A 14,624-nucleotide genomic window follows, 5' to 3' on the forward strand; every position below is an offset into this window, starting at 1 on the left:
ATATTTGTAAAAAGCACTTAGCACCTTATCCGGTATGGATAACAGCAGTAGATAACTGCTCACAATCTTCCCCCTTGCCTGGAGCTAATCTGATCAACTAATCCCTTTTATAGCATCCCGGCACTCCACTCCAGGGGTCATGTTTATAATTTTAAGAGGGCTTTCCGTAACTTCAACATCAGAAGTGGCCATTGGTGAGGATTTTAGATGCTGGAGGAAGCCTGTAAGGAGGAGGCCAGGGAAGCCTTGTGACCTTCCAGACAAGCCCCAAACGTTCCATCTCTAGTTTCTCCATTTTCTTTCTTAGGAATATTCCCCTCGGAGAAGCTTTTCACAACTGGGATCCCTTGCCATGGGAGGAACATAGTGGGATTGGTTTGGAGTTCCATCTCCAGATTGTACCCAGTCCTGCTATTGGCTCTGTTTTTATGTGGTCTAATTTGTGGTCTTTTGTCCCAGAATGAAGCTCCTGAGCGGCCCAAAGATCCATTATTCCTTCCTATCAAGGCTGGAAAAATACTTATTAGATGCAAACTTAGGTACCATACAAAGAAAGAATTCCTTAAATACTATTGGGAGAAAAAATTCCTAATAACTAGAGTTGTCCAGAAGTGGAAGGGGCAGTCTCTGGAGTGGTGAGTTTCTCCTCTTCAGAAGGCTTCAGGTGATGGATGGGTGCCTGAGATGGTACCAGCATGGTTGCACTTGCACTGACACTTTGTACTGTGCGATTGAGGTGTGACCTTGGGCAACTTATGGGGCCTCAGCTTCCCCATCTGGAAAGGGGGAAAGGTTTTATCTGCATGGCCTCTGTGTTCCCTTGCAGCTCCAGATCTATGGCATTATGGGTATTTGTACTGAGGGAGGGGTTCCTGAAAGGTATAGATAGGTCTCAGAGACCTGTAATTGTTATAGAGGAGAGCTGAGAAACATGAAATAGAACAGTCCTAATGCAAGAGATCTGGGAGACCCCTATACCCTGGCATTGAGCAAAAGGGGAAACAACATGGTTTTGGAAATCCAAGGTCATAGTGAGAAGGAAGGGAAGCCTTCCAGAATTTCAGGAGGACCACAGACCCCATCCCAGAAGCCTTGCTCATCTCAGGCTCCCCACATTGCGCACAAACACAGCTTTCATCTCCATAATTTCATTCTTTCTTCTGCACATCTCAGACCATAGATCTGTGCCCCAATCAAATGGTTCAGTATGGAGCACCTTCTGGATATAAGACAATAGAAAAGGAGTATAGAGTAGGGGAAACAGTACCTAGTTGGGAATCAGAGGAACAGTGTTCTGATAAAGCTCCCAGTGCTTGGGAGTGGGACCTTAGGCAAACCCTCAACTTCTTTATCTCTAAAAGGATTTGTGCAGATAAGGAAATTAAGATGATCTTTAAAGTCCATGCTTGATCTGAATCCTGTAATCCCAGGTAAAAGCCTCTTGAAAATGAAGCTTCCTTCCCTCTCCATCTTCCTCTTTTTTTCTTTTTTCTCCCTCTCCCTCCCCCTTTTCTTCTCCTTTCTTTCTCCCCCATCTTTCTCCCTCACTCTCCCCCTTTTTTTTCTTCCTCTTTTTCTCTTCCCTCCTTCCCTCCCTCTCTACCCTCCTTTCTTCCTCTTTCTCTTCCTTCCTTCCTTCCCTCCCTCTCTCTTCCTCCCCCTTCTATTCTCCTCTCTTTCTCTTCCCTCCTTCCATCCCTCTGTCACTCTCCCCCTTTTCTTCTTTTTCTTTTCCTTCTTTCTTTCCCTCCCTTCCTTCCCTCCCCTTTTTCTTCTCTTCTTTTTCTCTCCTTTCTTCCCTCTCTCACCTACCTCCTTTCTTCTTCCCCCTTTTTTCTCCCTCTCTTTCTTCCCTCTACCTTCTTTCCTCTTTCCCACTTCCCCCACCCAACCTTGTGTCAAAACAAAGGCAAGAAGTACTGCTGTGGGAGTTCAGAGGGGAGGCTTTCTGGAAGAAGTGAGGCTTGAGGTGGTTTTGAAGGGTGAGTCAGAGTTGCAAGATGAAGGAGCCGGACTAGCCATGGTAGAAGGTAGGGCCCTGGGCCCTTGCCATGGCTGCCTCTCAGTTTCAGTTGCATGGGTAACCTCATCCTGATTTACAGCCTTCACAGGTCCCTTTGGTCCATTACTGCTGGATTAGCTGGTAGTTCCCATGTTCCTGCCCCAGTCCCCCAGGGGCCCTAGTGGATGTCTCTTGGACAGTCTCATTTCATGACATCCCGTCCATAGCTTTATTCTTGATCTGCCTATGAAGACTGCCCCTGCCCTCCGTTCATTCCCAGCGCTCCAGAATCGTCCAGCGGCCTTGTCAGCAAGGCTCTTCCCCTTCTGCTGTAGGGCTGTGCACAGCAAGGCCACGAGAGAGCGATGGGTGGACTGGCAATGTCCTGGGTGAGTTTCCCTTTCCCCACATTAAGAGAATCCCTGCCTCTTGGTATATATTGGCAGTGGTGTTCTGGGTCAGTCACAGAGCCTCTCAGTGTTCCGGGCTACTTTCTAAGACAATAAATTGCAGAGAAAGTGCCAACCTGCCTTTGCAGAACTTATTTCTCACCAAGAGTTCCCCACGCTCCTGATGAAATCATAGTTTAAAAAAAAAAAGAAAAAAAAAACCATATAAAGAATAGGAAACAAGTATAGGCAGGGAGGGTGATGTAGATTTACTTTTTGCAGATGAGGTGATCGTAGATGAAGGGGGGAGTCATTTAGAGCTGGCAGGAGACTCTAGAGAGTAACCAAGGCCCCCCAAATTTTAGTGGAGCAAAGTGACTTCCCCAAGATCACGCAGCTGTGTTGGAACTGTGACACTCACTAGCTCTAGGCAAATCACTCCATCTTTCTGTTTCTGATGGTTTCCTCATCTGTAAAATGAGTATAAAAGTTGTTTTGAGAATCAGATGAGAAAGTGTATCTATGTACAAAGTTTTGTAAAACCTTTAAGTGCTCTATAAATACCAGCTGTTCTTAGTACTCTTATTCAGAGTTACATACCTAGTAAGGGACTTGCTTTAGGTACCCAGACAGTGGTAGAAGTAGGACTCAAACCCAGGTCCACTGCTCTTTCTATCATGGATAAAGACATAGCATCCATGGTATCTATCATCCATAGTATCCATAGTATCACATAGTATCTATGTGTGTGATGTGTGTGTATGTGCTACTTTCTCTGTAAATTGCAGTCTTAGAACCTGGGGCTTTGGAGGTTAAGTGACTTGTCCAGAATCCCACTAATAATACATAGCAAGAGGCAAGGACTTGAACCTGATCTTCCTGATGCTGAGGCCATTTTCTATTCACTGACACCATACTGCCTTTAAATAGACAAAACTTGAGGACTTCACATAGAGCAGCATCAGGGCAGGAAAAGTTCGGGGAATGACAGGAGCAGCAGAGAAAGAGTAAAGGGGGCTTCCTGCTCACTTAGAGCCCCCAGGCCATCCCGTCACTGGCTTAAAATGTCTCTCTTGTGGCCTTCCTGTGCAGTCATACAAGCATATGGGGAAGAGACTTGCTGGCAATCACCCACACACACGAAATCTGTACTGTCTAAAGCAGGGGTTCTCAAACTACAGCGGCCGCTGAGGACGTTTATGCGCCTGCCTGGTTATGGCAAATGGGCTGAGGGGTGGAGACAGAGTGTGAGCTTTTGTTTTTACTATAGTCTGGCCTTCCAACAGTCTGAGGGACAGTGAACTGGCCCCTATTTAAAAAGTTTGAGGACCACTGCTCTATAGCATCTATCTTAGAACAAATGCCATTTTTACCGATTTTCTTTGGTCTAATCAATATCTCAGTCCCCCAAATCCAGACCCTTCTCTCTTAGGGCCCTAATACCCCGAGGATTTGGCATTCTCCTCCCCTTTTAGACTGAGCTGAATTTTACCTATCTTCCTTACTAGTTCAAATTCCTAGCTTATTTTGAAAGCCATCTCCTAGCCTTCACCAGTCTCAATTTCTGACTTCTTTTTGTTCTTTTAAACCCAGGTCTGTAACTCTGTCCTTAGAGGCAGGGAGGGACCCCCTTATTCCCTCAGAAGCAGTGATGGCTCAGTGATCACTTAACACACATTCACTTTACCTACATCTGGAGGGAGGGGGCTGCCTGGCATTGCTATCCATCCCCTGAGTAGAAATAATTCTCTGCCTAAACACTTTAGCAAATGTGGGCTCTTGGTGCTCCCCAAAGCTTACATAGGCTCTTCTCTGTTCCAAAGTCCCTGAAGCTCCCAGTTGGAGGAAGCCCTCCAAGAGCTTCCTGCCCTGATTGCAGAAGAAAGGAGCATAATTCCAGTTTGAACTATTGATCCAGAAGATCACTTTGGAACTTCCCAAGATTCCTTTAAAGATCTGAAGTGCTTCCTTTGGATCCTCATGGCAAATCTATGATTTTCTCCATATTCTCCCTTCTTAAGGAAACAAGAATAAACGTTGAGTGATTTCTCTGAGGTCACTTTCCCACGATGGATTTTAGGATGACGGCAGGGAGCCAATGTGCCTTTGCCTCTGTGTATACATAGTGGGTGGTTATTCCTCAGGCTGGGGGGGTCTGGCTGGGGTTTCTATTACCACATGTGTTTGTCACATGGGGCCCCCGTTCAGTTTTTGGAAGCACTCTAGAAATTCTGCCTTAGGTCTGCAATATCTTTCTCCAGTGGTTTGTACCACTGTCCGAGGCAGCTTCTTGTGTGTGTGTGTGTGTATCCTGCCTACTCAGGAGCTTCTATACTCTGCCTCCAACCCCTACTGAGTTCCTTACCCCCAAACTTTGAGTTGCTAACCCAGGATTTCTTTTCCTCCCCATCATTTCCTATCCGAGCTGAAATAGATGGAGAGCCAGCTTCTGAGTCAGGAAGGCCTGTATCTCAGTGCTCAGCGGTCAAGGCAATTCTAAGTCTGTGAATCACACAGCAGCCACTCGTGGTCCAATAAAAATAATCCCCCGTGTCCCTGACTCTTTCCCCTAAAGAAATTCCCTGAAGCCTTTGTGGGAAACGGAGGGTAGTGACAGACATATCCAAGAAATCCCTTGGGGATATACCCGATCACCTGCCAAGGAAGAATGGCAGCTAGAGAAGGAAAAACAAGCAAGCAGAACCTTATAGGTAAAAACTTACTTTACCAGCCCACTGCTGATTTCTTTAATCACTCTGTAACTGAATGTAATCCCAGTTCAGTGACCTGGAACTAGGAAAACCTGAGTTCAAGTTCCACTTCAGTTGCCATCAATCTATCAATATAGAAATTTAGTGCTTCTTGTGTAAGATATTGTGATTAGTGCTATCAAGAAATACAAAAATGATGAAATAGGGATGACTGGACCAAGCATTCACCCTGGCCCTCTTAGGAAGCATCCTTTGGACATTCTAGACCGTAGTTGACGAGAACTGCCCGACCTATGGACTATGAGGGTCAATGAGAGAAGGGAAAAAGGCGTATACTCTTCATTCCCAGGAGCTCAGAATGAGTGACCCTTCCTGACTCAGTCCCCAGCCTCCCAGTTACTGAGCCAACCAGGATCGGCTGGTCACAAGTAAGTTATCCAGGGGCCAGATCACATGGACCGTTTTCAAGAGCCAGGGCTCAGACTTAGTCCCATCACTTACACTGGCATAGAACTAAGGATCTTCCTTCAAGGAGGATATAGTTTGAAGAAAGAGTAAATTCATGCATAAGGAACACTGAAATAATTCTTTTTTTTAAATTATATTTTTCCAATTACATGTAAAAACAATTTAAACATAATTTTAAAATTTTTACATGAAAATGTTTATTTTTTCCAATTATATGTAATAACAATTTTTAACATTTAAAAAAACTTGAGCTCCAAATTTTTTCCCTTTCTACATCCTCATTGAGAAGGCAAGCATATTAGCCATTATGAAAGAAAACAGACCAAAAAAAAAAAAAAAACCCACAAAAAATGAAAGTGAAAAAACAAAACAAAAAACAGTATGCCTTGATCTGCCTTCAGACTCTGTCAGTTCTTTCTCTGCAGATTAGATAGGATTTTTGGATTATTGTATTGTTGAAAATAGCTATATCATTTACAGTTTATCATCATTCAATATTGCTGTTACTGTATTCTCTTGGTTCTACTCACTTCATTTTGCATGAGCTCATATAAATCTTCCCAAGTTTTTCTCAAACCAATCTGCTCATCATTTCTTATAACACCATAGGTAGAATTAACTTGTGAATCTGTCAAGTCCTAGAGAATTTTAGGCATTAAATACTTTTTTTTTTTTAAATCCTAGGGATTTTTTTTCTTAGTAAGCTCTTTTATGACTCCTAAGATAGGGAAATTTAAGTATTCTGTTTCCTCTTCTGTTAATCTAAAAAAGTTATATTTTAAAATGTTCAACCATTTGATTTAGATTGTTAGATTTATTGTCATCCAATTAAACAAAATATTTCCTAATAATTGCTAGTGGTGGTGAACTTACCATTTTCATTTTTGAAACTGGTAATGTTTTTTTTTTTTTCCTTTTAAAAATAAATTAACCAATGCTTTTCTCTTTTATTGTTTTTCCTCCATAAAATCAACTCCAGTTTTATTAGTTAAATAGTTTTCTTTTGCTTTCAATTTTATTAATCTCTCCTTTGATTTTTAGGATTTCTAATTTAGTGTTTAATTAGGGATTTAAAATTTGTTCTTTTTCTAATTTTTTAGTTGCATGCCCAATTCATTGATCTGTTTTTTATTTCATTCATGTAAGTGTTTAAAGATACATATTTTCCCCTAAGTACCACTTTGACTGTGGTCCATAAATTTTGGCATGTTTCATTCTCTTTAATGAAATTATATATTGTTTATATATTTGTTTTTTGATACACTTGTTCTTTAGGATTGGATTGTTTGGTTTCCAATTAATTTTTAATCTATTTTTCCGCAGCCTCTTATTGAATGTAATTTTTATTATGACCTGAAAAGGATGCACTTAATACGTCTGCTTTTCTGTGTTTAATTGTTAAGGTTTTTATATGAAAATATAGGGTCAGTTTTTGTGTAGGTGCCATGTATTGCTAAGAAAAAGGTATATTCCTTCCTATTCCCATTCAGTTGTCTCCAGAGGCCTATCATATCTAACTTTTCAAATTTTTTTTTCATCTCTTTCATTTTTTTCTTTTCTTTTTCCTTTTAAAATTAGATTTATTTAGTTCTGAGAGGAGAAAAGTCATGTCCCCCAATAGTATAGTTTTGCTATTTTCTCCTGTAACTCATTCTACTTTTCTTTTAAGAATTTGGATGCTAGGGGCAGCTACATGGAACAATGGATAGAGCACTGACTCTGAAGTCAGGAGAACTGAGTTCAAATTTGACCTCAGACACTTAACACTTATTGGCTGTGTGACATTAAGCAAGTCACTTAATCCGAACTGCCTCACACATACACAAAAAAAAATGGAATTTGGAATATCTACTTCTCCCTTCTCCCAATGCAACCCTCATTTTTAACTGCTTAATTTTATTTTTTTTTTAAGTCATCCCATCATAGCCAACTCATACCCATACCTCCTTTGTATACTCCTTCTAACTGTCCTAATTATGGTAAAGTTCTTAGGAGTTAAAAGTATCATCTTCCCAAGCTGGAATGTGAACAGTTTAACCTTATTATGGACCCTTAGTGGTTATAATTTTAAACCATCGGATACTGTTTAAGTTCTGTCCAAGGTAAAATGGTAAAGGTAAAATTAACTTACCATCACAGAATTTAGAGCTAGAAGACTTTCAGCTACAAATCTGCATTTTATAGAGGAGGAAATAATCCTGGACAAATGACATCCCTTACCTTCAATCAAGCAGATAGTAAGTAGCCTAACTGACCTCTAAATCCAATGATCCTGCCCCTGAAGGGCTTAGATTTTAACTAAGACAGTTTGAAAAAAAACTCAAGTATTTCAAGGCAATGTAAAATAGCACTGTGCTATTTTGTAAATTAATAATGGGCTCATTTTATAATGTCTTGATGTCTCTTCTCCACATGTTCAAATTCTACCTATCTTTCAAGACTTTTTCCTGATCAATCCAGGCTGAAATGTTTTCTTTCTTTTTAAACTTGAGTATTTATTTGTATAATTCACTAGGGACTCTGTATTATATTATCTTGCTTCATTGGTAAACTTTTTGTATATTTTTGTCTCCATAAATAAACTCTTTGAGGGCCACTAGTATAGGTTATATCTCTTCCAAAATCCCCATGACATCTAACAGAATAATACCTGGTAGACATTCAATAAGTATGGGCTTGATCTCACAGAAATGGAGTTATTAATGAGGAAAGGCTTCCTGGAGATGAGTTCCCAAACATGTCTTTTTTTTTTAATTTGTTTAATTTAATTTAGTACTAGAAAACTGTGATTTCATTGTTTTTTATAATTTTTCAATTGTATTTTATTTTTCCAAATACTTAGTTCTTAACATTTATTTTTTGTAAGATTTTGTGTTCCAAATTTTTCTCCTTCTTTCCTTTACCTCCCCCCTCTCCACGACAGCAATATGTGCAATTCTTTTAAATATATTTCCATATTTGTCAAGTTGTGCAAAAAAATGAAACCAAAAGAGAAAAAGTTAACAAGCAAGAAAAAAAAATAAGCAAAATATCATGAAAAAATGAAAATACTAATATTCAATTCACATTCAGTCATCATAGTTCTCTTTCTGGATGCAGATGGCATTTTCCATCCCAGTCTATTAGAATTGCCTTGAATCACCACAGAGAAGAGCCACATCCATCAGAATTGATCATTGTATAGTCTTCTTGTTGCTGTGTACAATGATCTCCTGGTTCTGCTCACTTCAATCAGCATCAGTTCCTATAAGTCTCTCCAGGCCTCTCTGTATTCATCCTGCTGGTCATTTCTTACAGAACAATAATATTCCATAACATTCATATACCACAATTTATTCAGCCATTTTCCAATTGATGGACATCCACTCAGTTTCCAGTTTCTTGTCACTACAAAAAGGGCAGCCACAGACATTTTTTGCACATGTGGGTCCCTTTCCCTCCTTTAAGATCTCTTTGGCATATAATCCCAATAGAAACACTTCTGGGTCAAAGCACATGGACAGTTTGATAGCCCTTTGGGCATAGTTCCAAATTGCTCTTTAGAAGAATTGGATCACTTCAAAACTCCACCAATAATTCATTACTGTCCCAGTTTTCCCACGCCCCCTCCAACATTTATCGTTATCTTGTCCTGATACCTTAGCCAATCTGGGAGGTGAGAAATAGTGTCTCAAAAGTGGGCAGTGATAGATGCATTATGGTAGAGAGAAGGGTTTCTCTCTGTCCCCTCTCTCATAAATGGGATTTTTTTTTTAACCAATATGTCCCATCCTTGTCACAGTTGTGAAGATGGAGCATCTTACCTGCCTAATTATCCATAGGAGCTCTATTTAGTGACTTGTTTTCTTAATTGGTAATCTTTTGGGCACTAAGATCTTTGTTTTTCTTTTGATTTAGAAAAATTTTTTTAACATTTTAAAAAAATTTGAATTCTAAATTCTCTTCTCCCCCACCTATTAAGAAGGCAACCAATATGATACCCATTATATGCATGAAATCATGCAAAACATATTTCCATATTAGTGATGTTGAGAGAGTGTGTGTGAGAGACAGAGAGAGAGAGAGAGAGAGAGAGAGAGAGAGAGAGAGAGAGAGAGAGAGAGAGAGAGATGAGAGAAATAAGCTTTAATTTGCGCTCAGTTCATCAGTTATTTCTGGAGGTGGGTAGCATTTTTCCTTTCTTTTCTTTTTTTTTTTTCCACAATAGTACATTGATATTCTGTATATTTTTTGAATGTATTTTTAATAGTATTTTGTTTTTCAAATACATGTAAAGATACTTTTCAACATTTATTTTCATAAGACTTGGTGTTCAAATTTTTCTCCCTCGCTTTCCTTACTTTCCCATCCCCAAGATATCAAGTAATCTGATATAGATTAAATATGCACAATTCTTTTAAACATATTTCCATATTTGTCATATTGTGCAAGAAAAAAATCAGATCAAAAAGGGAAAAAAAACATGAGAAAGAAAAAGTAAGCAAGCAACAAACAAAAAAAGGTGAAGATACTATGCTTTGATCCACATCCAGTCTCCATAGTTTCTCTCTGGATGCAGATAACATTTTCCATGGATGGCATTTTTTCATCATGCCTTTGGAACTGTGAAAGCACTAACACCTTAATGACCTTTTCCCTCTCTGTGCCTCCCCTGCCAGTGATTAGTATATATGAATGGCCTATTTGACTAAATTGTAAATTTCTGTAGGATTATTTGGTTCAATTGAATCAACATTTATTAAATTATTCATAGGCACTGGAACCATGTCTTGTAATTAAAAATGATAATAAATTCACATTTCTATAATAATAAAATAAAAATAATAAAATTGCATCTATATAGTGCTTTTTATCAATTCATAATTTAACAAGTATTTTCTCTATAGCAATCCTGAGGTAGATAGTGAAGACATTATAATCTCCATTTTCCAGATTAAAAAAACTGACGCTTGAGCGATTGTTTTACTCAAGGTCACTCTACTGAGCAAAAAAGCCAGATCTTCTGATTCTAGTCCTTACAAATCTATTGTCCAGCTTTCTTTGATCTTATTCCTAATATTTTTATTTCTTATAAATACATATAGATATATATGTATGTATATATATATATATTAATTTACAAATATCTGCATGTATGTGTGTACATAATTAGAACTCTCCAGGAATAATAGATTCTATCAACCTATACCCTAAAGTATAAAGGGAAAAGTTTTCTTTTTTAATTGGTAAATTTCAAAACTTATTCCTCCCATTCAGCCATTCCCTGAGTCCTACTGTTCCAGGACTTGATGAACTGCTCAGTTTTCCCTTCTCTGTCTTTGTGATTTTAGACTTAAGGCCATCCCTTCCAGGCTTTCTATTTCTTGTTTTCCAAGCTAGCCTTTATTTCTCTCCCTCCCCTCCCCCTTCATCCCTCTCTACCAGCACAAATATAACAATAGTATCTTGGAATTGGGAGAGACCTTGAAGATCATCTGTTCCCTGAGCGCCCACACATCCAAGAATCCCCTGGAGAATTTCTCTGACAGGTGGTCATCTGGCCCCTACATGAGCACTTCCAGGGAAACGTTCAGATAGGTCCAAAGAAGACCGAGACACATTTATGAACAATAGCGCCATAATGAGATATTGAGAGAATCTAGAGTGTTGGGGGCACATCCTTAATCTTCTGAATTTGACATCTAAGAGAATAATTACTCCTTCCCATAATCCATCCCTTGCTGCCCCTGTCAGATACAGCATAATGATGATTATAATTATTCAGAGTGCTTCTACATACATTATCTCATATGATCCTTATAATAACCCTATGAAATAGAATAGGCATTTTTATTCCTTTTTACAGAAAAGGAAATTAAGACCTGGAAAGGTTAAGAGATTTTCCCCAGTAAGGGTAGTGGCCAAGCCAGGATTAAAATCCAGTCTGTGCCAGTGCTCTGGACGCACTAGTGGGACACATTCATATGGTATTTTGTCCAGAATAAAATGATTCCCAAATCCTACTATTTTTACAAAATGATGAATTACAACAGACTTTTGGAGACTCTATAGACTTTTGGAATAATCATTCCATTTGTTTGGACTTCAGGTTTTACAGGGTTGAATCTCCAAACTCTGCCCCTTGGGTACCACTTATATACACCTGTGCTGGAAGTCATTTTCTGTTTCTCATTCTTTTAATAAAAGCACAGAAAAAGGCCAGGGTGGAATATACCAGAATTGGAAGTGAGGGAAAAAAGGGGGCCAAAGCTCATTCTCATTCCGGTTCCCACCTATTTGGTTGGGTCATCATCTTGGGTCATCATCACTCTCCTTGGAACAAGAAGAAGGCAATGTTGTTCTAGTCATCCAGGTTTATGATCTCAAAGTCATCTTAGACTTTTTCCTCCACCTCACAGTTCCTATCTAGTCAATGGCTTACCTTTTCTTTTGTCTATTTTGCCTCCTCTCTCCCATTAGGTCCCCTTCTCGCATATTAGCTAGCTTAATAGCCACCTAACTAGTGTTCCAACTTTCTGTTACCATCCATCTTCCATACAACCACCGAAAGAAACCATCCCTAGTCACCCATCTCTCCATGTCACTCCTTTGTTCAAAAGTCTTCAATGGTTTTCTGTTGCCTCTGATATAAAATTAGAAACACAATCTGGCCATGACCCATCTTTCCAGAGAGATTTCCTATTTGTCAATCAATAAGAATTTTTCAAATACCTACAGATGCTAAAGGGCTATCTAAGATCGACATTTCCAGTATCCTAGACAAATCCCTAGTTGCCTCACTCTAGGTACAGTTCTAATAATACCCAGTATTTGCCAAGTAATGATGATAAAAATAATAATATTTATATAGTGCTTAAGTTTTGCAATGTGCTTTACAAACATCACATGATTTTATCTTCACAAAAAAAATGTGTCATTATCTTCATTTTATATATAAGAAAACTGAGAGAGAAAGAGCTGTGAAGTGCTCAGAGTCATACACTAATGAGGGTGTCTAAGGCTAGTTTTGAATCTTGACCTTCCTGACTTCCGATCCAGGATTCTATCCATGTACCACCTGGGTCCCCCTGCACAACCCCATCTTATTTATAGCTTCTTAAGCTGTGGTTCATGACTGGGTGTTATCAAGAAATGTTATCATGAAATTATGATTTATTACCAGTGTTTGATTTGTATACCTATTTTATATACCTACAGACCCAGTGTTACATAAAAATTTCTTGGGAAAAAGGGGGTCTCCAATGAAAAAGTTTAAGAAGCCCTGTGCTTTAGCTATAAGAAGCTCCATAGTTTATTATGTAGGAATACACATCTGCTACATTCCCATCCCTCAGTCAGATTTGCAGTCACACATATTCTATGGCTCCATCCCGCCTTGTGACTGTAAAACTTACTTCATCTAATCCCTTCCCTCAAGATGATTGCATAGAATCACATATTATTGGCAGCATGCACTCCTCGGTAGAACTTGCAGGACCCCCACCACATGTGCAGCACAAGTCCCTGCACTTAATTATATAGAAACACACCCGTTAGTCAGGCTGTATGGGACTCAGTGTTGTCCAAGTACCTGCAGGCTGTCTCTGTGGAGACTCAGGCACTCAGGTAATGGGCCAATAGGACTCTCTTGGTACAGCCACAAGCAGTTGGTTCATTTGATAATAGCAAGGGGTATCAGGAGTACTGGACTATTGATTTTAAGTCAAGAAGTATTGGCTGGACACCCACTGGAGAGCCAGAACTGTGCTAGGATGGTTTCCTAGGCTCTGACCTCTTCATTGCCCATCTATTCAGAGATTTTCTGATCAGAACATTAAAATTTGGAGTAAGCAAATGTATACATGTGATGCATCTAACACTGATGTTAACTGTGGGATGGTTATTCTCCGTACACTGAAAAGACTGGAGTTGAAAAGACCGAGAGAGAGGCAGTGGCCGATTCAGAGACATACAGACAATGAGTATAAAGCTGATAATAGGATCTTAGGTGATCCAGCGGCCCAGATTGGCTTTAGCATCTGGATGGCCCATGGGCTCATAAACTCATTCTTTTGATTGCTCTCTCATTAATTTTTTTATCCCTCTGGTGATTTCTTTATTATAGAGAATAACGGAATATTGGTGCTGTAAGGGACTTTAACAATCATATATATCCACCTTATGTTGCCTGAAGAAACAGGTTCAACTACGTAGGGAGACCTGCTATTTCAATCACCCTTTCCGAATTTGTCCTTTGTCTCTCTGTCTCTGTTTCTGTCTGTCTCTATCTCTTTCTCTCTCTGTCTGTCTCTGTTTCTGTCTGTCTCTATCTCTTTCTCTCTGTCTCTGACTCTCTTTCTCTCTGTCTCTGTCTCTGTCTGTCTCTCTGTCTCTCTCCCTTCTCTCTCTCTCTCTCTCTCTCTCTCTTCTCTCTCCTCTCCTCTCTCGCTCTCTCTCTCTCTCTCTCTCTCTGTCTCTCTCTCTCTCTCTCTGTCTCTGTCTCTGTCTCTGTCTCTCTCTCTGTCTCTCTCTCTCTCTCTCTCTCTCTCTCTCTCTCTCTCTCTCTCCTCTGTCTCTCTCTCTCCTCTCTCGTCTCTGCTCTCTGTCTCTCTCTCTCTCTCTCTCTCTCTCTCTCTCTCTCTCTCTCTCTTCTCTCTCTCTTCTCTCTCTCAGTCTCTCTCTCTGTCTCGTCTCTCTCTCTCTGTGTCTCTCTCTCTCTCTCTCTCTCTCTCTCTCTCTCCCTTCTCTCTCTCTCTCTCTCTCTGTCCTCTCTCTCTGTCTCTGTCTCTCTCTCTCTTCTCTCTCCTTCTCTCTCTCTCTCTTCTCTCTCTCTCTCTCTCTCTCTCTCTCTCACTCTCTCTCTCTCTCTCTCTCTCCCCCTTTGTTCTCTGTCTCTGTCTCTCTGCTTTCTCTCATAGATATATAGTCACAGCACTGTGGGGGACATTAGATTGGCATCCATACTCTCCATCACACACAAAGAAATATTGAGACTGACCTCCTCCTTCTGAAACCTAATAACCCAGAAGAGCACCCTCCAGACCTTCATAACTGGGCATCTGGAAAGCCCCCTGG

General features: G+C 39.8%; 1 protein-coding gene across 3 annotated transcripts in view; it reads left to right on the forward strand.

Moving 5' to 3' along the window:
- The window catches only part of SMARCD3 (SWI/SNF related BAF chromatin remodeling complex subunit D3), a 76,467-nt gene that overhangs the window by 44,735 nt on the left and 17,108 nt on the right, over positions 1 to 14,624 (forward strand). The window lies entirely within an intron of this gene.

This window comes from Sminthopsis crassicaudata, chromosome 5 (assembly GCF_048593235.1).
Source record: "Sminthopsis crassicaudata isolate SCR6 chromosome 5, ASM4859323v1, whole genome shotgun sequence".
Lineage (NCBI taxonomy): Eukaryota > Metazoa > Chordata > Mammalia > Dasyuromorphia > Dasyuridae > Sminthopsis > Sminthopsis crassicaudata.